This window comes from Balaenoptera borealis, assembly GCF_965194805.1.
Source record: "Balaenoptera borealis genome assembly, chromosome: 9".
Classification (NCBI taxonomy): Eukaryota; Metazoa; Chordata; class Mammalia; order Artiodactyla; family Balaenopteridae; genus Balaenoptera; species Balaenoptera borealis.
Genome location: NC_138873.1, coordinates 48,389,420 through 48,410,749, shown reverse-complemented (window position 1 = coordinate 48,410,749; position 21,330 = coordinate 48,389,420). Strand labels below are relative to the sequence as shown.

Genomic DNA, 21,330 nt, shown 5'->3' with positions numbered 1-21,330 from the left:
ACAAAAAATCCAAGTACATTCAGATGCACGAAGCAGGGTAACCCAATCTCTTTATTTTTTTTTTTTAAAACCAGGGTTTACACAAATGCTCACACATGGGGCTTGATGTTTTGTAGAATTATTTGAAATGTATACTTCTACATGATAGCTTCTAAAAAAACAAAAGAGGTAAATTGTAATAGTCTTAGAGGATGAGGGGTGAGTAAGTGGAGCGAGTGGTGGGGTGAAAGCTTGCTTGGAATGGCTTTGATTTTTTTTAACAAATGCTATGTGGAGACCAGTAGTGGAGACAGTCCTCTCAAGAGGCTCTGCCATCAAGGGCAGCAGGGATGTGAGGTGGCTGCCACAGGAGAACGCGAGGTGAAGATAACATATTTTAAAAATGGATGAAATTACAAATGTGTGTACGTTGATGGAATGAACAACATGTTAAAGCAAACAGACAAGCAAGCAAAAGAAAAAAAAAAAAATCCAAGTACTAACTAAAGGAACTGTGTCAGCAAAATACTAGACAGTGTTGGGTGCAGTAAAAATTTTATTAGTAAGAGTTAAAAAGCCAAGATCTAGTCATACAGGTTTTCCTAAACAAGAAGTCAGAAAAAAAAGAAAAAATCTTTACTACAACACACATTGTCCCACATTTTACACTGTGCCATTTCTGTATTTGTCCTTTTTAGCCTACTTCTAGCAGAGTCTCCCTCTTTGCTAAAATACATTAGTTGCCATGGAAACGATGTCATAGTGCGTAAAACCATTTACTGTCCTTGGAAAGGCATTCATGATAAAACTGAACGGCAGCATGTCTTAAAAAGAGACCCAACAGAAAGCAGTTGTGTAAGAACACAAGATCTCAAAATCGTGACTTCAAAGTATTCCTCCACCACCACTGTCACATGGCCCTGTTTCCCCCAAATCAACCAGAGAAGCACTTTTCCTTGTTACAGACACCAAGCATATGCAAAACAAAATCTCTAACCTAATGTTGGAGAAAACAATAGACTCACTAGAATTCACACTTGCCTCCCTGGGTGGAGGGAGGGGGCAGGAGGGGGATAGGAGACTGCAGAATCAGGATAGTTTGTAGGCATCATAACATCTCTGCTAACGGGGACGATTTAGTCCTGTGATACATTCTGCTGTCCAACTTTGTTATCAGAGGTAGAAATAATATTCAGGACACAGAGATTGAGACTTGCATTCCTTATCCCCAAAGATTAGCAAGACACTCCCTCTTTTTTCCTTTCATCAACTCAAATCATATTCACTCCTTTGAGAAAATACATTGAGCATCTCTCACGTACCACACTGGGGAAGAAAACAGACAGGCAAGGTACATGGCACCAGGAAGCTTAAAATCTAGCGGGGCCAGCTGGGCGGGTGGGAGCTTAAGAGGCTTCCTGGGCCATGTGAAGAGCTCGACTTTATTCCAACTCAAGAGGATGGCACTGAGGGGTGTTACCCAGCAATGTGGTCTCAGTGAATTTTTAAAAGCTTGCTCAGCTGTGGGACTGGAGCCAACAGTAGAGGAGGGCAGAGCGGTAGTGTTATCAGAGCAGCCTGGCCCAAAGAGGACGGTACAAAGCAGTCGGAGAAATGTGATCTCTAACTAGGGTGACCTTAGGCCATGGCTTGTCTGTGAAAGCGCTAGATTACACCCATTGTCCCAGCAGCCTGTCAGATGAAGCTTCTGTCCAGATGTTTCATTTTTTAAACCAAGGACTGTTATTAAGAGTTGCATTAAAATGCACCAAGATTGGCTTTAGCCATGGTCTTGCCTACCAGTGATGAGACAACTGCACAGTGAAGAGAATTTTCTTCCTTACGTGTGATTAAGTCTCAATGACAATCCATCTCCTTTCCTGTCCTTTTCCAATCTTGGCTGCAGTAAATACCTCTCTTTCAAGGAAAACAGGCAGGATGCTCACCAATAAAATAAAGAGCACTTGGACATGAGCAGCTGGGGCAGCTAACTCCTCCCATTCTCAGTTGGTAGAGCCCCTGCCAGACACTGGATGTACTGACCCACACTGCGGCCTGAGATGCACAAAACACTGGTCAGAAGGGTCCACGGGAAACAGAAAATTACAGGTTAGGTGTATGTGAAATATTTGCAGGAAATAGACCTTTTCAAGAATGGTGTGAATGCTCTCATTACAGTGTTTTTGTCATTTATCTATTGTTACTCTATTTTACTTTGCAATATCCTCTTCAGCAGCAATGGACTGCAAAAGAAAAAAATGCAAATTAAATGAAAAATTACTGAATTTTTGTTTTTTTAAGAAAGCTGATGATGTTAGCTCGCACAAAATGTTCACTGGTATTATTCACCATGGTACCCTTAATGATATCATTCACTATATAAGTCCAATCTGCTAAAGAAGCATCAGTAAGTACTTCAAATGTTAACAGTTATTGTAACAAGACTGTGCCCAAGGATGACAATTTAACACAGGCAGCTATGGAGGGTTCATGGACATAGGACTCTAGGAAGCATGACTTTTCCTTTAGATCAAATGACTGCTATTCTATGTTGATTCCGCTTATATTTAAGTTCAGGTGTTTTTGTGCACATAGGAAAAGTGAAGTGAGAGCTTTAATGTGTTTCATTAGCAGAAGAAAAAAACCACACAAATGATTCCAGTTGTATGTTAGTATTAACAGGCGTTTTAAACAGAAGAATCAATTAATTTCAATTACGGTTTGATTTTTTTTTTCCCCATCTATTTCCTGGGATCAAAATGAAGCTGGTGGAAGTTCATTCTGTCACGGATGAAACACCTCATGCTAGTGTGACTGCTACTGTAATCTGTCAAAAGTTTAACACGAGATGAAATTATTTGTTTTTGCAGAATACAAGTACAAATTTTGTGATGCTATAAATAATTGTCCTTACTAAATCAAGAAATCTATGGAGCAGAAAGTTATTTGACATGGGTGTGGCATATGCATAATTCATAACTGCATTCAAACAAGTGGCTATATCCTACCAATTCAAAATAAACTATAAATGTAGAAATTGATAAATAGTCAGAAAAACTGGAACTCTGAAATTTTTGTGATAAAGTGCTTTGTGAATACAAAAAACACTTCAGCACGGTAGTACACGCCTTCTATTTGTCGCCTGTCATCATCAACTAGGTTTTAGAAATGTTTGAGAAATGACTCTCTAAGCCAACCTAAGTGTGCCATGATAGTATGTGGATGAATCCTGTGAAGTCTGGGTGTGTTCTGTTGCAAAACAGATGGAAATCTTCGCTCAAAGTAGTGAATGAAGTGCCAAAACACTTCAGCTTTTAAAAAGCATTTAACAAAGTACAGTTACTGAAAACAAGGCTTGCGGATAGGAAGATGTTAAAATTTATCCCAACAAAAGCAAAGGAAGCCACTAAACACATTAGATAATTCAGTGTCCAAGATTTAATTCTGAAACAGTATTACAGATATTTTGGAGTATCTCAGCTTGTGGCAATATTTTGATGATGTTCCTGGTTTTAATTGGATACATTTATATTCTGTACCACAATGGAGTGAAATTATGAATGATCTATGATTTTGTGTCACCTAAATTGATAAAGCATTCAAAAGGACCATAGGGGGACTTATTTTCATGAGTTTTGCCTTATAAAATTATTTATTGAAGATAAGAATCCTGAATGGGGGTAAAAGACTTGTGAAAATACCTGGGCTAAAATGTTCACACATTTCGGTGTGGAAAAAAAAGTTATTCTGAGAAAAGCCTCCATTTAGCAGAATTTGCTCTGAGCGTACGTGCATCTGTAGAAAGAGTTATTTTCTCAGTTAAAAATATTGTGATGTATACATAAATGCGAATTGAAGATAGTAATAGCTTCAAATATTAACTATAAAACACAACTTGGAAGGAAATTGCAGGCAACTCTATGAGAATTAAAAACAATTCATTCTTTATAAAATAACAGTGACATGAGTATTAAAGACATATGGCTGAAAAACTGGCTAAAGTGAGTGAATATGTACCAAGAATAATTATCGTCTTATGTTCTTTTTCTTATTTAGATAACCAGTATAAAAAGATTTTTTTGCTCTAATGTATACGGACATGTTTTTAAGTTTTAGGAATTTTATTTTTGAGAAGATTGTGAATAAAACTATTTCATAGGTCAAAAATATTATGAAAATGATATCAGTTAATAAATCAGCGGGTTTTTTAAGTTCTATAATTTAAATTATTTTAGTGACTCCTTTCAAAAAATTTTATGGTCCCCTATCCCTCGCTCTCTTGGCTCCCCCAACAGATGAGAGAAAATATGAGATGTATTTATGTTTTGAGAAGGGGTGTTCAAAGTGTCGCCGTAATTTTCTAGTAGGAAAATACAAAAAGCAGTATCTCAACAGGCAACTTTCCACCTGACTCCGCCCCACCAAACGTATGCTTTTTAAAGCAAGACGAAAGATTTCCCTTCCAAAATTACTAGGCATTTCAAGAAACAGCAGGTTTTAAAACAGCCTCTTAAATGCAACATCATCCTCGTATGAATGTCGGAGATAAAATGTATTCAAAAAGAGCTAACTGGTTTTTTTCCCCCTCTCTCATTTCAGTGTTCTGGTAACTACTTATGAATTATACTTGGAAATGAATCCCTTCATAAACTTATGCTTTATTCAGTACATGAGGATTGAATAAAAATGAAGTGCTTCTCCCCTTATAGTCAGTCAGAGACGGTAATTTCTAGTATTCACCCTGATACCTTTAAAATATGGAACTGAAGGATCACACCCTGTAAGAATTACCTTCTAGTCTCCAGCATCCCAGTTAAGTTCATTAGAGAAAGGCCTGAAATTCTAATACTTTCCATTGACCTGAGACTCCATGGCAACCGAGGTCCTTCCTTCCAGGACACTGGGAGGAAGTGCCGCCAACTAAACAATGGGAAGCCCAAGCTCCCCACTACACTGTGGAATATCTGGTGGACGACTCTGTTCCTTGAGAGGACAGATCTTCCCACTTCTTGCCCAAAATGAACCTAGTACAGGTAGGCTAAGCCACAATTTACCCAAAGGAAAAAGCATATTATAGGAATACAAGTAAGCAAATTTGCCACCATCACCGTCACCATCGTCACCATCATCATCCTGTTAAAATACAGCTCAAATGCAACGTAGAAGGTTTGAAACGTACACTTCCTACTCAGCTGCATACATTTCTCCATAGTTGAATTCAACTTGATCATGACCACTGCATTTCTGCTGATGGTAGAAAAAACAATCTTGCTACTTCAAGATAACTTGCTCTTCAGATTTAAAATTTTCGTTGCTTCAGGGCAATTAGTCAAATTGAGCTCATCTCAGACTGCCTCTCAGGGCTGTGTTCCTTTTCAAAAGGGCTGTGTTCCTTTTCCTCTCCCTCCTTCCCCCAGGGGGAAGATTACAGACCACCACATGATGGGGCGAGGACCTGGTCCAGGCACTGTCCTCTAAGCCCTCACTGGCCTCCCTGGGATGTCTCATCCCTGTGTTTTGGGTGCTAGCCTGGTTCTGCTGATGTGATTGGTGCAAATCTGCAGCCAGTCTTCAGCCTGGCCCAGTTCATTCTGTGCCCTCTTCATCCTGACCCGGAGACTCTCCCGCCCAGCTCCCGCAGCACCTCCACATTTGTCCTAGGGGGCCTGCAGGATTGTTGGGATTTCTCCTCCATCACATGTAAGCTTTGGGAAATGAAGGGAAGGCATATCATCTCAGGGCTGTTTCTGCCTAGATATGCCCCAATGCAGGGTCCACTCCAATGTGGCTTCCTTCCAGATATCCAGATGGGGGCGGGGCAGAGTACAAGTGCTCTCTCCGGGCAGATTCTCCTCCGCCCACCTGGAGTGGGGCATCTCAGTGACCCATTCATTTCTTATCTCTAGCCTCCTCCAAATCTCTACAAACTCCATCCTCCAACCCAGGAAGGCATTTCCTCCTTCCTGCAGCCTCCCCATCCTGCATGGCTGACTGTACAATATACGCCACGTCTTCTGAGATCTGGCTCCTTGGAATCCGCAAATCACTTTGCTTCTAACAAAGCCTGCCTCTCTTAAATGAAGGCCTGGGCTAACTCTGGTCTCTGAAACATGCCTCAAGGTCCTGTTTTGGAAGTCAAAAGCTGAACAATGTCTTCTTTGTCTTAGGCCATACTCTGTCCTTCCCCTGAAGTAATGGAATCCTCAGCCTCAATGGGGGAGACTCCCAGAGCAACAAGAATTAGAAGGAAGGGAAAGTAAATTGAATACTAGTTCAAAATATTATCCCCACTGAACCAGCTGGTCATAATGCAAGGTCTCAGAGGTCCCAGAACACTCATCCAGGATTTTTAAAAAGTGCAACATACTGACATGTCATTTTTCTAGACGACACCATTTATACATAATTTGAACCAAGGGCAAAAAGGGAACTATGGCTTCCATTTTCTTGAATTCTTTATATAAGAATTATTGTCCTTGATCTCTATTCTACTGTTGAGTGGATCCATTCAACAGGAAGCCACCTTGTTCAGCATCATTTAGAACTCTCCACCTCCTGGGTTTCTTCTTTCCAGGGCCTTCTCGCCTTTGCCTCTCCTCCTCCATATCCACTGTGTTCACCCATCACATCCCTAAAAGCTCAGGCCCTTCCTTGCCTTATCCGTCATCCCAATTCCAGCTCACTCCCCTATCCAGCCTGAACCCTACTTTCAGCTAATTCAACTGATGCTTTTTTTAATCTCTTAGAACGTCTTCTTCATTTGACTATTCAAACCAACTCTCACCACAAGGTGAGATATTCCATTCCAAAGTGACAAGTACTACCAAGCAAAGTCACAAAGGTGAGATATTCCATTCCAAAGTGACAAGTACTACCAAGCAAAGTCACAAAACTGGGCTAAAGGGACCCATTAAAAATACTTACAAATTCCAAAGGAGCCTCACTATCTCTCTGTAATACTTTTTATCCATCTATTAACACATTATCCTATATTTTCCTGGCTGTTTGGGCTTTTTCTATATTCTCCAAGTCTCCCTCCCATCCCCAAATCTTCCAACCTCGGATGATGACTCAGCCTCCAATTTTACTGAAAACTTTCAGGACACTCCACGTCTTTGAACTGCTTTTCACATAAAAATTTCACTGTCATCTTCACCCATCTTGAAGTGACAGTTTAAAATCACACATGTAAAGTACTGTGCCTACCCTTTAGTAGTCATTCAAACTTACAAATACCTTCCTCATCTGTTCTTTCTCCCCCCGAGTTACTGCTAATTTTTATCCCTTTGAGGGCTACAGTGGGTTGAATGGTAGCCCCCAAAGTATGTCCATCTGGAGCCTGGGAATGTGACCTTATATGGAAAAAGGGTCTTTGCAGATGTAATTAAGGATTTTGAGATGAGATCATCTTGGATTATGGTGCGACCTAAATCCAGTGACAAGTGTCCTTATAAGAGAAGGCCATGTAAAGACACACAGAGGATAATGTTGTGTGAAGATGAAGGCAGAAATTGTACTGATGGGTTTACAAGCCAAGGAAAGACAAGGGTTGCTGGCAGCCACCAGAAGCTCGGAAAGAGGCAGGGAACAGAGTCTTCCTGAGCTGACACCTGAATTTCAAGACTTCTGGCCTCCAGAACTGTGAGAGGAAATTTTCTGTTGTTTGAAGCCACCCAGTACATGGTCATTTGTTACAGCACCCACAGGAAACTAATACAAGGGCTCCTTCTATACCTGACACGATCAGGTATCAGATCGTGTCCCCCACCAACTCTTTGTTGATCCCCTTCCATCCATTACCCCTCTCTCTCCAGCCTCACCAACATCATCCTCTTTAGTGGATCATTTCTGCATGTTCTAGCTCATCCAGGAGGCACCAAGAGCCCAGCTGAGTGTCCTGGTGGGGAGCACAAGCAAGACTCCTCCCACAGTGACAGTGCTGTACCTCAAACGCGTGGGCGCATTGCTGTGGCAGTGGAGGCTGGGATATTTCATCCCCTGGAGACACAACCTCTGTCACAAGCCAGGGATGTGAGATCAGGGACGGCACTAGGGCTCCCCTTGGGCCCCCTAGACTGGGGACTCTCAGCACTTTGCCACACTGGACTCTTCTCCGTATGGCATAGTTGGGCTGAGGTACAATCAGAGAATGTTTGGAGCTGCAGTTTTCCAAGCGCCAATCCTCCTTGTTATACACTTAGGTATAAACTAACCAGAACCTCCCAGGAGCTACTGGCACCCACAGAGGCATGTGGTTCTGCTCATGACACGGTAGTCCTTATAGGTTCTTCCCAGCCATACCTCACCGGCCTTCAGTGAGCAATCCTTGGCCCTTTAGAGAACTACCTCCAAGTCTCAGCAGTCTGGAGTCAAGAATCTGTTGAAGGGCTTCCCTGGTGGCCCAGTGGTTGAGAATCTGCCTGTCAATGCAGGGGACACGGGTTCGAGCCCTGGTCTGGGAAGATCCCACGTGCCGCAGAGCAACTAGGCCCGTGAGCCACAACTACTGCGCCTGCGCGTCTGGAGCCTGTGCTCCGCAACAAGAGAGGCCGCGATAGTGAGAGGCCCGCGCACCACGATGAAGAGTGGCCCCCGCTTGCCACAACTAGAGAAAGCCCTCGCACAGAAACGAAGACCCAACACAGCCAAAAATAATAAATAAATAAATTTAAAAAAAAAAAGAATCTGTTGAAATAATAACCATAAGACACAGGGAATTATACGGTCAACCGCACTTATATGAACAGAAGGGTGTGGTATGGCATTTTATCTGTGCTTTGGCCCTAACCTGCTGACAGAATTAGAAGCTGGGATCATTGCATTTTCAACCAAGGAGGTGAAACATAAGGTGGAACCTAAAACATTATGTGCAACCAAACTCTGGATTCTATCCCATGACTCTGAGGATCTACCAATGCAGAGGACCTGATGTGTTATCGACAAGAGGAAAATTTACTCAAGATGCATCTCATTCCAGAAGTACTGAGAACACTTTTAAGACCTCCCAACTTGGAAGCTTAGAATCAAGATCTACAAGCATTTAATAAATCCACAGTTCAGTGTAGTGTTTCACGGCACAAAGCAAATTAAATGAGGTGTACTTTCAGCCTTCTAGAAGCTTGCTACTGAAAATGGACAGTATTGACACTGACGTACCAAAGTGACTGAACACGAACAGTTGGATAAATACACCAAGTGGTGATATTATACGTTGGCCAAGGGGAGAGTGCATCTTGTTAGTGGCGTGTGATCTCCCACATTGAAGGTGGTGCTTGTGGCAGTGGGGAGGCGGGCGGGGAAAGCACTGAAATCATAGACAGCGCGTGGGGAAGGAAAGAAAAAAGTTCACTACCGCTTTCCAAAGACCATAATGGCTTTTCAAACAACAGTGAAGCATAAGGTCCACCCCTTCCCCCTCTCTGCTGTTAGCAGTTGGCCAACATCTACAGAAGGTGTTTTTAATGCTCTCCATCCCTCGGATACATTAAACGTGGCATCCAGGTGAGGACTAGGCAGGCGAAGCCATTCATGAGGAATCACAGAGAGCTTTCCACAGGGAGCTGAGAGGACTCTTAATGAGGGGTTGACAAACATTGCCTGTGTGCTGTTGTGTCTTTTGTTACAGAAATGACTCAAGTAGTCCCTCCCTGCAACCATGGAAAACATTTTATAAGGTTTATTGTCAATCACTCTGTGGAAGGATATACAGAGGCTGTGGTTGGGTTCTAGTGTTAAATCATTACTCTGTAGGACCTTAAGTCTCGGCTAAGGAGATTCTCCAGATATGCCAAATGAACAAAATGAATGCATGGAAAGGAAGGCACCCTCACAGCCACAGCTGGGTTTCATGTGGCTGAGGGACTCAGCTAAATGCTGTGAGAGGTCCAGCCATGGGTAGGTGCACAGTAGGTGAGCCTGCCTCCTTCCGTTTCCCCAGGCTCCACAGACCTTCAGGCACAATACCAGTGGTCCATTCTGCCACTTTTCCCTCTTCTATCACTCACTGTTGTATTTTTCCAGTTTATTCCAGATTTTGAAACTTGAAACATTCTGCATTTCTCCCTGGTCTTGGACATCATTGTGCACTATCGGTAACTTCCTGTTGTTTTTGGTGAAAATCTTATTGATGAAAACCTGATGACTGAGGGCAAAGAAGTAACTGTTGCCCTGACCACCTTAAATTTTTAACAAAAAGCTCAAGATTATGGACAAAAGATCTTTAAACACATACCATTCTCAGAAGACAATGGTGGTTCTGAAGACAGTATAGGACAGTCCCCGAACCTACATCACATGGGTCCATAGAGAGTGAATCTAGTGCTGTCAGAAACTACAGAAGCTCAGTGTCCAAGGAGATGCCAGCCTAGCCTCACAGATGGCGAGGAAACCAGCTACATATTCCAGCACTCTGTCCCCAGGGCCTATCTAAATAATACCTGCTGAGTATCTACACCATGAATGACAGTGTGCTACAAGCCATAGGGGGACAAAAAACCCCAACATTTTTGCACATATGAGGCCAATGGTCTGTTGAGAAGGCAGGACCCACATACACAGATTTCCAGGAGACCTGGATTCTAGTCTAAACTAAATGAGGAACTGCATGTATGACCTTGGGCAACTCACAAAAATTCTCTGCTCCTTGGATTCCTCATATCAGGATTTAACTAACCACACAAGGCATCCTTTCTTAGGAGGCAACTGAGAGGCACACATGTTCAATGCAAGAGAATGAGGAGATGAGGGGAAGCTGCCCAGGGCTGGGATTCCAGCTGGGCCTTGAGAAATGGATAGAGTTCCCGGGGAAAGGAAGGGCTGGGGAGTCCAGGAAAGGAGAGCAAAGGCCAGAACACGTATTCCATACTAATGAGATACTATGTTGACATCCGGAGAATCAAGTGTTAGCGTGATGGTGAATGAGGTGAGCCAGGAATGCCTCAGAAAGTGGAGATGGGGGAAGGCGCCGAATGCCAGGCTAAAGGATTTGGCCTTACTCCCGTTCACTGGGTTGTTAGGGGACAAGGCAAAAGAACCAGTATTTACATCAGCCAGCACATGAGTTTTGACATGGATCAATACCTCCTCAACTCAAGCTAGAAAGCCTAGGAGTGAAGCAACTGGAATCATTATTTGCAAAACACAGGAGGGCCTGAAGGACACAACATATCATGAGAATATCGATCAGGCAAAGGAACACACGAAGTACAGCTACAGAACTGGCATTTTCAAGCAGGAGATGGTGATAAAAGGTACAGAATGACAGAGTGTGAGAGTTCATTAACAACTCAGCTCCTGTATCTGAAAATGATGAGAGGCTATTTGTATTTCTAGGAGGTCAGACAATAAAAAGGTGAACCCCTCCAAACTCTGAGAGCAAACAAGAGAAACCTTTAACAGAAATCAGTGATTTTCAAATATCCTTGTGTGCATATGCCTAGCTACGGGAAGCATATCACACAATTTCTGGAATAAAGTTTAAATTGAAATAAAAATCAAATTTTACAAGTGACAACATTTGAAATTGTTACTGCTTCCAAACAGATACTACAATGTGTGGAAATGAAGGAACTCGTTGGTGTTTATTTGCCTATTCAGTAGAATTTCAATTGGGCAGAATTTCACAGAAATACAGTTTCAGTAACTTTTCCTGGGGATTAAAAGAAGAAAGGATTGGGAAAAGTGCCCTGGGCTTTGTTGTGGTAAAGGCAATCTGACTCATTTTTAATTTTCCATTAAAGCCCTACTTTTCAGTATAAAGCAGATGGAATCCTTATACAACTCCTTGAAAAGCCTACTATTTTTGGGTACCTCCAAGATGGAAGCTCTGAAGAAAATGAAAGTGTTTGAATTCATCAGATGAAATCCCACCAGCACATTCAAAAGGAGCAGGTACTTAGAAATCTTAAAAATACAAGGTAAGAGGTCTTTCTGTGACGGATTTCTGATCCCCAGCCTCCCTTGGGCTCAGTTCCCTCTGGCTCCGGCTGATTGATGATTTTCTACCGCTTCAACAGCCAGCTCCCACCACTGTGGCTGAGTCACTGTGCTTCTTCATTCCTCGTCTTTCAGAAGCTGCCTCCCTGATGGCTCCATCCTCAGGGCCATTCTCATATACAGGAAAGATGTCAGTGTTCAACCCTGCCCACCCCATACCTCCTGAGTCAGAACTGGGCCTGGGACTATGCATTCTCTAAGACCCTCAGAGGACAGTCATGCAATCACGGCCCCAAAGCTCTTTCCGTATCATGAGATAAGGCCTGGTTAGACATATCCTGTTTGTCTTTCTGCCAGAGTGGATGGTAGAAACAAGAGGGTGATCTTTCCTGTGTGTGGACTGTGAGGTACTGGGCTAGGAGGTGGAGGGCACTGCCTCTGGCCTGTGGTTTATAACCTTGTTTGACAGTTGGAACAAATTTAGTGTTAAGAGCATTGATTCTGGAGCCAGACTGACTGTCTGGGTTCAGACCCCAGCTCTGCTTACTAGTTGTGTGACCCTGACCAAATCACTTCACCTCTAGGCCTCAGTTTTCCCATCTATCAAATGGGAATAATAACGACAGAACCTCATGGAATACTGCTGGGTGTTGAGCTGGCAAATCAACCACGAATAAGACACAGTCCCTGACTTGAAAGAGCTCCCAAGTCAGGGAAAAAGACCAGTATCTTCCCACTGTCCGACCCAGCTGACTCCACTCTGCTTTATAAGTCAGGCTGCAACGAGGGTGATGATGAGAAGGTAACCAAGTGCCATGGGAGCCCAGAGACAGGACCAAAGGGGGGCTTCCCAGAAGGTAAGTCTTGAGTGGAGCCACAGAAGGAGTGGGACTTCCCTGGGGGCAAAGGTGCCTTTGTATCCCCCAAAACCTAACACAGAAGTAACTGCAAGGCAAAGGCAAGGAGGCTTGAGAGTACGCAGGGAACGAAGAACCACAGCTTTGGAGCAAAAGCAGGTGCAAATTTAGGAACCAGACACACCTGGCTTCACTAGTAATTAGCTGTGTGACAATGGGCAAGTTACTTTACCTTTCTGAGCCTCAATCTTCCCATCTGACCTGCCTCATCGAGTTGTTGTAACTAAGTAAATTACTGTATGTAAAGCACTTAAGGCCTCTGGGATTCAATAACAAAGGTAGGTATGATTATTTTTCTGGTATATTTAGGGAGAGGTGAGTGGCTGTGGGGTGTTACGTGCTTTTTCACACTATCACAGAGGGCAATACAGGTCAGAAATAAGTAGTCCTCAGGAAAGGCCTTCTGAATTCAAATCAGCAATGGGCTAAGACTTTCCCACACCTTACTTTTTCTCCCCCAAACACAGTTAATGGGTGCTCAGTACTCATTTGCTCAAACCAACGGGTGCTGCCTGAGGTCACGGGTGGACAGAGGCAGAACAGGTGATGATCTCTGCATCCAAAGAAGACCCAGCAACAGGACTCCAGTCTGCTTCACACCTTGAGCAAGGCACGATGCAGGTCATTCTGGAAGCAGGCTGAGATGAGTGGGAAAATGCTCTCATCCAAATGAGAGCTCTCCAACTCAGGGCCTTACAAACGTTGTTAAAGTTTCATGAGTCAGTAAGCATTATCTTTTCTTCCCACGTGTTTATTAGACCATAAATCCAGTTCAATTTATATCCTTCCAGGATTACTGTGTTCTAATCAAGTCCAGAGCGCTACTTACTCCAAAGTTGTCTGAACTACATGTCACCCACGTCCATTTGGATAATACTGTTCAGGCTTCTCATGTGTTTTAGTAGCCAAAAATTAGATTTGCTCAACTAGAAACACTGAAAAAAATTACTTTCCTCTAAATAACCCAAATCACCTTCTTTTCATAGGAACCAAGTGCATGAAACTCATAACTCATGGGGCTTTTTCCTATTCTGCAGTTTATTCTACCTTCAGAAAGTCATGATGACATTCTGAAGTCAAACTCAAGGGATGCACATTGAAAATAGGTTAAAATTCTGGTTATCTGGCTAAAACAAAGATATCCTTTTATAGGACTAACTTCAAAGTACTTTTATGTTTTCTACTGAAGAATAAAAAAGGTTCTGCATTTCTCAAGAAGACTCGCTAAAAATGCTATTTTCCATCATACTATTTCAACTAATTTCCTATGTTTTCCAATAATTCTTGATTCAGAACTGACAATCACCCACATCTCTTTCTAAAATATTCAAAATGTCCTTTTCTGCACAGAATACGTTTTTATCCTCCCTTCCCTAAGGGATATATGTGTCAGATGTACACGTTACGTGCATATGTATGTATCTACATATATACACACATGAACAACAGCAGCAAACACACAGCTTTTCTATGTGTGGGGTACTATTCTGAGCACTTTACATGTATTAATTATAGACTCCTCACAGCAAACCTTTGAGGTAGAAACTATTAACTCCATTATAAAGGTGAAGAAAGGGAGGCACAGAGAGCTTAGGTAACTGGGTCCAGCTCACACAGCTGGAAGGGGTCAGACCAGGACCATACCCCGAGTCCATGCTCCTGACCACAGCCCTCACCTGGGCTGAAAGGGTTGAAACCTGGCTTTAAGTGGTGACTGCCACCTTGGCACTTAGCCACTCGGGGCCTCATTTTTCCTCATAAGTAAAATGGACGTGCTGGACTACATGATCTCTAAGTCCCTTACTATTCAACTGCCTCCAAGATACTTTGACCGGAAAGCCCAAAGTGTCCGTGATAAAGTCATCATTTAAACACCCACTCCCTGCTGCTTTTACTGCATTGCTTTTCTGCATGTCTTTCTCCACCTACTTCCCAAGGACCCCCCTCTGCCTCTCCCCTCACACAATATGCTATCTCACCCTCTCTTATTCTGTCTCTTTGGCTCCATCCCCACTTCCGTGCAGCACCTCATCTATGGCTCATCTGAGTTTCCATAACTACCTTCCCTGCATCTGTCTTGACCACCTCTGGCCAACAGCCCACACTGTGGCCAGATGGATCTTTATAAAACAAATCAGACCAAAGTGGCACCTCTGCTTACAACTCTTAAATGGCATTCCTGACAAAGTACTTTTCCACCAGCCCGCCCCATCTTCTCCCTCTGTCCATCTCTCTACCACCCTCACCCACCCTGAACGACTTGCAGTTTCCTAAAAAGTCTGTGCACCTGCTTTCTGGGCTGCTCCTTCTGGGGCAATGGCCTTCCCACAACACTCAACTGGCCAATTCCTCCTCTGGTCTTCTCTGCCTCGCCACCCCATTTTCCCACCTCTCTGTGGAGTTCATGCTCTCTTGCGGACCCCTAGAATCACGGCAGTTATCACAGTGGTCAGAGACTTCCTCGTGCAGTTCCTTGGGCCAGGATTATAACTCTTTGTCTCTGAAGCATCTAGTTCAATGTCTGGCAAGTGGTAGATACAATGAATGAATGTTGCTGGATGAGTAAATATGTAGGACGATTCACAAATTCTTACAGACCTATCTGTGGGACACACAAGGACCCAGCTTAAAATAAAGAATCACACAGAGTAAAAGTATTTCCGGCATCAACATGCTTTGCTTTCCCATTTTTTAATTTATTTTTTTATTTCCTAGGTGAGCAATAAATGAGGGTCTAAAATGGAAAGCATGGCAGTAGAAATGGACATTTTATTTTGTATTTAAACATAAAGTTATATTTCCCAACAACCAAAAGTATCAATTGCCAAAGCATTTACGCCACCCCTCTTTATGGCATGTAACACATTTTAATCAATATCATCATTATATCCATACGTAGTATTTCGCATATTGCCTCGTGGCTAAGAGCAAGGGCTTTGAAACCAAACTAACTGGGCCTGAATCCTGACTCTACCACTTACTAGCTATGTATGATCTTGAGTTAGTTATTTAACCTCCCTTGCTTCAAATGCCCACCTGTAAAATGGGGATTATAAGTGAAACTACTTCATATCATTATTGTTTTTTTAATTGAAGTATAGTTGATTTACAATTTATATTAGTTTCAGGTGTTCATATCATTATTGCTAAGATTAGAGCTTAAAAGATTAGAGATTGACACATAGTAAATGCTCAATAAAAGTAGTTATTATGTATTATTTTTATCTCCTCTAGCAGACTAAGCTGAACAGAGAGAACACAGCAGAAGTATTCATTTTCATAATCCTATCTCCCAGTGCCTTGCACACAATAACATACTGGCCAATGTTTGCAGAACAGATGAATATAATAAACTGTTTATAGCAAAAATATGTGCATAACTAAGTATGATGACTAGTACAGACAGAATTGCTCCTGGGGAGGCCTGTGGAGAACAGGGATTATCCAGAACACTAGCAGTTCACCCCGCTCCTGGAGGTCTGGGAGCTCACTTAACTCCATGGAAGATGCAGGGCTCACAGTCACCAACTCAGGGTATCTGCGGGATGGAGGGGACCCAGGTGGGACTGAAGACCTGGGCAGATGAGGCTCCCTTCCCATGAACATGGCCTGGGGCAAGAAATTTCTCCTCTGGAGTCTGTTTAATTTCCTCTTCCAATTAGAGAAGGTATGACTGTGATTTCTAAAGACCCGCTTAGCCACTTGGGGAGTCTATAAAATCAGCAGATAAAAATCTTGGCCAACAAAGGTGCTACTGGAGAGCCACATCAAAGTCAGCACAGGAGCCATCAGGTCACTGTATTACAGGAAATTACTGGGTGGAAACTGGCCACTAGAACCGACAAAAAGTAAGGTTTTGGGAAACATGTTTAAAATGAGAAGGTCTGAACCTAGAAAATGAAAAGTACAAGACAATGATGGGTATAGGCTCTAGGTTTCCATTTAATTCTCATCAGCCTACAGATTCCTTGAGGGCAACGACTGTGCCTTGTTGAGCAGCAGTATATGGCAAAGCTGCTGGCCCAAAATACATTTCTTCTTGAACTTTTTTCTGGTCACATGGCTTAACTATATTTCCCAGGCTCCCCTGCAGTTAAATGTGGCCATATAACTGGCCCTCAAGTAAAGTATGTAAGTAGAAGTGATGGGTGTCATTTCCAGGCCTAGGCATTTAAAAAGTCGGTACATCCCCTCTATTCCCTCTTTTGTCCTTCTGCCAGCTGAAAGCAGGTTACAATGGAGCGCTATGGGATGGGAGAACTTGGGGTCCAGAATCACTGCATGGAAGAAAGACACCCACTGATCAGAAATACCCATTTTGAATTATTACATGAGGAATAATAAACGTCTATTGCTTTTGAGGCATTATATTTTTGCAGACCTATTTGTTACAGCTGCTAACATTAGCTTAATTAATCCAGGTGCTTAGCACATACCAAAGACCTAGCTCACATTTGTTGAAACAAGATAAATAAGACCAGGTTCCTTCTTCCAATGTGCTGCTCAAACTAATGCTGGAAATAGACATGTGCCAGCTGCTGAGATATGAAAACAAAATTGGACTCATGGTGATTTGTTTGAAGGTGAAAAGATGGAGAAAGCATCCCAGAGTAGAAGACTTCTGAGCTGGGCCCTAGGTTTAACAGGACCCAAGCAAATCAGGTGGGGTTGTAGATTCCAGACCCAGGAGAAAGCATAGAATAAAACTGCAGAAAGCAGAGTATGCGTTTGTTCACATTCAACCTCATCATTCTCTTGAACTCGGTCAACAGAGCGCGAGTTTATTGTGCACTGACTTTCTTTCCTGGGTCTGGCATTAAACAAACAAACCATTGTTGTTGTTGTTTTTTTTTTTTTACAGTACGCTCATTAAGCCTTTTGCTTTTTTTTTTAATATAAAAAGTTCCAAGATGGATGCCCCTAGAAAGCGCAGAAGTAAATGTTTAATGAACCATAACAACTCTCTTCTAATAAAATTCTTGAAGAACGTGAAACAGTTCTATTACTTATAATAGTCAAAGAGCCATGCTCTTAGGAATCAAGGGGTTCAACCTAAGTTTTGACATTATTGATTAAGGATGTAATAGTCACTGGCTTACAAAATGGAACATTAAGTCCCCAGATTTACATTTATATTTCCTCTTCAAGAGGAACATCAAGCAGATGGTTTAAGAGATCAGTCAAAAGATTCTCTACATCCTTCGATCATAGCTAAGTGCCTCCAAAACCTGAGATAGTTAACAAAACCACTTCCTCCAAAAATCTGTGAGTCCCTTCATCTGAAAGCACAGTACCCATGGGGCAGGGACTCAGGAGAAAGAGCACAAAGCGTGGAAAGTATTACAGTCAGCTTGGTGGTGAGAGGAAGGATGTGGGCGTCTGAAGGCTACCCTGAAGCAGGGAAGAGACACAGTCTCCAGTGGTCTTCCAAATACCAATTTAATGCTGTGTTAGCAATGTCCCCAGGAGCTTGTTTAAATATAAGGGTAAAACAACAATTACTAGGCAGACAAGACTTCATTTCAAAAGACTTCAGTACTCCTTAGACTTGAGAGAAGAAGCAAGTTAGGCTGCCTCACTCCTAGCAAACATCAATTTAACTCTCTTTCAGAAACAAAAGTCTTCTTCCCCCATACCAATTTATCCTACCCCCTACAATGAAAGGGGGTTAAAACTGGGTGGGGGAGGGTGCTACCTTGAAAGTAAAGCAACTCTTCAGACAGCTGAAATCATTTCCCCCTTAAATCTAAGAAATACTGCAGCTGCCAGTCAACACTACCGGTCCATGAATACAGCAAAATGCCAGCACCTGCCACCCTGCATCTGGGGCCTTTTATTTTTTGGTAAATGTGGCAGGAAAGACTCTCAGAGAGAAGATCAACTGCTTTATCTGAGAAAAAGGGAAGCCCCAGGGAAGAGAAACAAGAAGCATCGCGCCCATCCTTGGGTACTTTGTGCGTCTCCTCTCTGCGCACTGAAAGGGCTCTTTGTGTCACACACACACACACACACACACACACGCACACACACACACACAGCCGGCGAGTCTGTGTGATTTATTGGGGGGAGGAGGGGCAAGAAGGGTGATTTTATTATCCCTCTTCACACTCAGTCCCAGCAAATCTCTGCCTGGGCCCAAGCTCGGTGGCCTCTTTCTGGCTCAGTCCCCTCCGCCTGTGGGCGCAGATAAGAGAGGGGAGGCAACCAAACAAAAACAGTCATCGATCTAAGGAAGTCGAGAGGAAATCCAGCGAGCAGGGAAGGGAGGAGAAAGGAGCCTAAGGGAGCAGGAGGAGTGTGGGGGTCAGAGGAAGAGGAGCTACGGCTCCAGCACGGGGGACTGGGGACGGGTGGGTGGTGGCACAGGAAGAGTGGAGGGGAGGATGGGGGAAGTGCAAGGGACGTGCCAGAAATAGGCAGGAGGATGCGATTGGGAAGGCGACGGCCGCAAGAGGAGGCAGAGAGGTGGAGGAGTGGGGCAGGGGTGGAGTGGGGTGGGGAGGGAAGCAGCACTGGGCTTCAATTATTAAGTGATTACATCATCCCTGACATTAAAACAACACACACAGCCCGGGTCCCCGCGGGGGGCCCCGAAAAGAGGGCGGGGGCGGAGTCTGGGCCAGCCTAGCCCCCAAGCCAATTCCTATTCACAGCCGGCGCCCGCGAGGAAATGGGCCCCCCATCCCTGCGCTACCTCGGGGCCGCACCCGGCAGAGGTGTCCTCCGGCGCGGCCACAGGAAGACTCCGAGCGGGGCCAACTCCCCGGCAGCCCAGCGGGGCGCCCGGGAGACGGCGGTGGCCCAGAGACTGCAGCGCTGGGCCCCGCGGCGGGGGCGGCGCTGCGCGGGGGCGCCGGCGGCCGGCGTCTCCGCAGCATCCCCGCAGCCCCGGGGCGCATCCCCGGCCGCTTACCTGCGCTGCGCTCAGGCTCCGGAGCCCATTCACATGGTCCTCTCCCCGCCCTCCTCCGGCGCGGCCGAAGCGGCTCCGGTGGTTCCTCGGCGGGCCCGGGAGCCGGTGGGCCTTCTGAGAGTGCCCAGGGGGCGGCGCCGGGTGTCCCCGGCCCGGCGGCCGGATCCCTCCCAGGCGCGGGCGGCGGCTTTGTGTGAGCCCGGGGAGCCCTCGGTGCTCGGCTTGAAGCGCCGCGCGCCCGGACGGCGGTGGACGCGCGGCTCCGAGTGCAGCCTCTCCTCAGCTCCCGCGGCCGGTCGGCGGTCGGGTCTCGACGGCCTTCAGCTCGCGGCGACCCCTCCTCCTCTCCCGCGGCAGCCCCCTCCCCGCCGGCTCCGCTCCTGACAGATGGCGCAACTGCAACTACGCGCAGCCGCTGCCGCGGCTGCTCGCAGCTACTCGCGTTGATGCTCCAGCCCCTCCAGCCCCAGCAGGGAGCGAGGAGGGGGCGGGCCGCACCGCGAGAGTGGCAGGCTTCGCTGCCCTATCAACGGGCCCTTCGGGCGTTTGGGGGCGGGGGCGGGGCGGCGATGGGTGGGGCCACCGAGTGGGTAGAGCGCTTCTGTAACGTCGGGCACCCTGGCTCGCTTGCCGTGTAAGGTGTGAGAGGGGAATGCGAGATTGCAGGAGTTGTGTGTGTGTGTGTTTAAGGTTTATGTGGACTTGGGATAGTGGGTTAGGGTGAGGAAAGAAGAGACTGTGAGCTGCAATTTCTGCTTTGCGGAAGATTGCAGCCGCCACTGCAGAAAGGCATCTGCCATTCCCTCAAAACCATGGGAACCTGCCTCGAGAAAGGGCTGTCTTGCCTTTCTAGTGTCTTTTCATTTGAAGGTGGGAGAATAAACTGGAAAACTGTTAGGGTAATGAAATTGTTTTCTCTGGTCAAACCGAAGAGTGCGGAGTATATTACATATATATATATATCTCCAAGCAGAAGTCTGCAGGAAATATTACGGAAATGGAGGTAGGGGGTGGAGAGGGCAGGCGGCGACTAAGAAATCTGCAATCACAGAGTAGAGGTTTATTTGCATAGTTTTTTCCAAAATCATGTTTAATTGTAGCCGTTGGTTGTCTTTGGTTTCTCATGACATTCAGCCTTCCCATGTTGTTTTCCCTTCTCTAAATCTGAGCTTTTGCTCAGATTTTCCTTGATGAAATAATAGCTGGTTTAGTATACAGTTGAGAGCGCATCAGTCTTTATTTCCTATTCAGCTTTTCTATGGCAGGATGTAACTTCATTAAAAAAAAAAAAAAAAAACTTCAGCTTCCTGATTTTCTTTATAGGTAATTCCTGTTTACTGAAAGTTCCACTTTAAGGCGTACTCGAATTCATTCTCCTTGATGATTTTGGCAAGAACCCTACCCTGCCCCCTCAGCAAAATCTAATGTTCTGAGAAATATAAGTGAATTGGCTTCTGCTTCTATGCTCAAAATCTATATTACCTTTCCTGCCCACTGATTTTTTAACTGTAGTTTTAAAATAGCAGTCACTTTTGTTGCCTTTTTTCTTTTTGGTACACAGTACTTTTTTTTTTTTAGCTAAGAGAT

The 21,330-nt window shown here is 44.5% G+C and overlaps 1 protein-coding gene across 5 annotated transcripts in view; it reads right to left on the bottom strand.

Annotated features, from left to right (window-relative positions):
• Positions 1-20,215, bottom strand: part of FYN (FYN proto-oncogene, Src family tyrosine kinase) — a 207,951-nt gene extending 187,736 nt beyond the window's left edge. For 3 of the 5 annotated variants that reach the window (XM_082404800.1, XM_082404798.1, XM_082404801.1), the window contains exon 1: positions 19,744-20,213. The gene's annotated coding sequence lies outside the window, so the exon portion shown is untranslated. Of the gene's footprint in view, positions 1-19,743 lie in introns of all 5 variants that reach the window. The other 2 variants (XM_082404802.1, XM_082404803.1) reach the window with 2 other exon arrangements.
• Between the last annotated feature and the right edge of the window lie 1,115 nt (positions 20,216-21,330).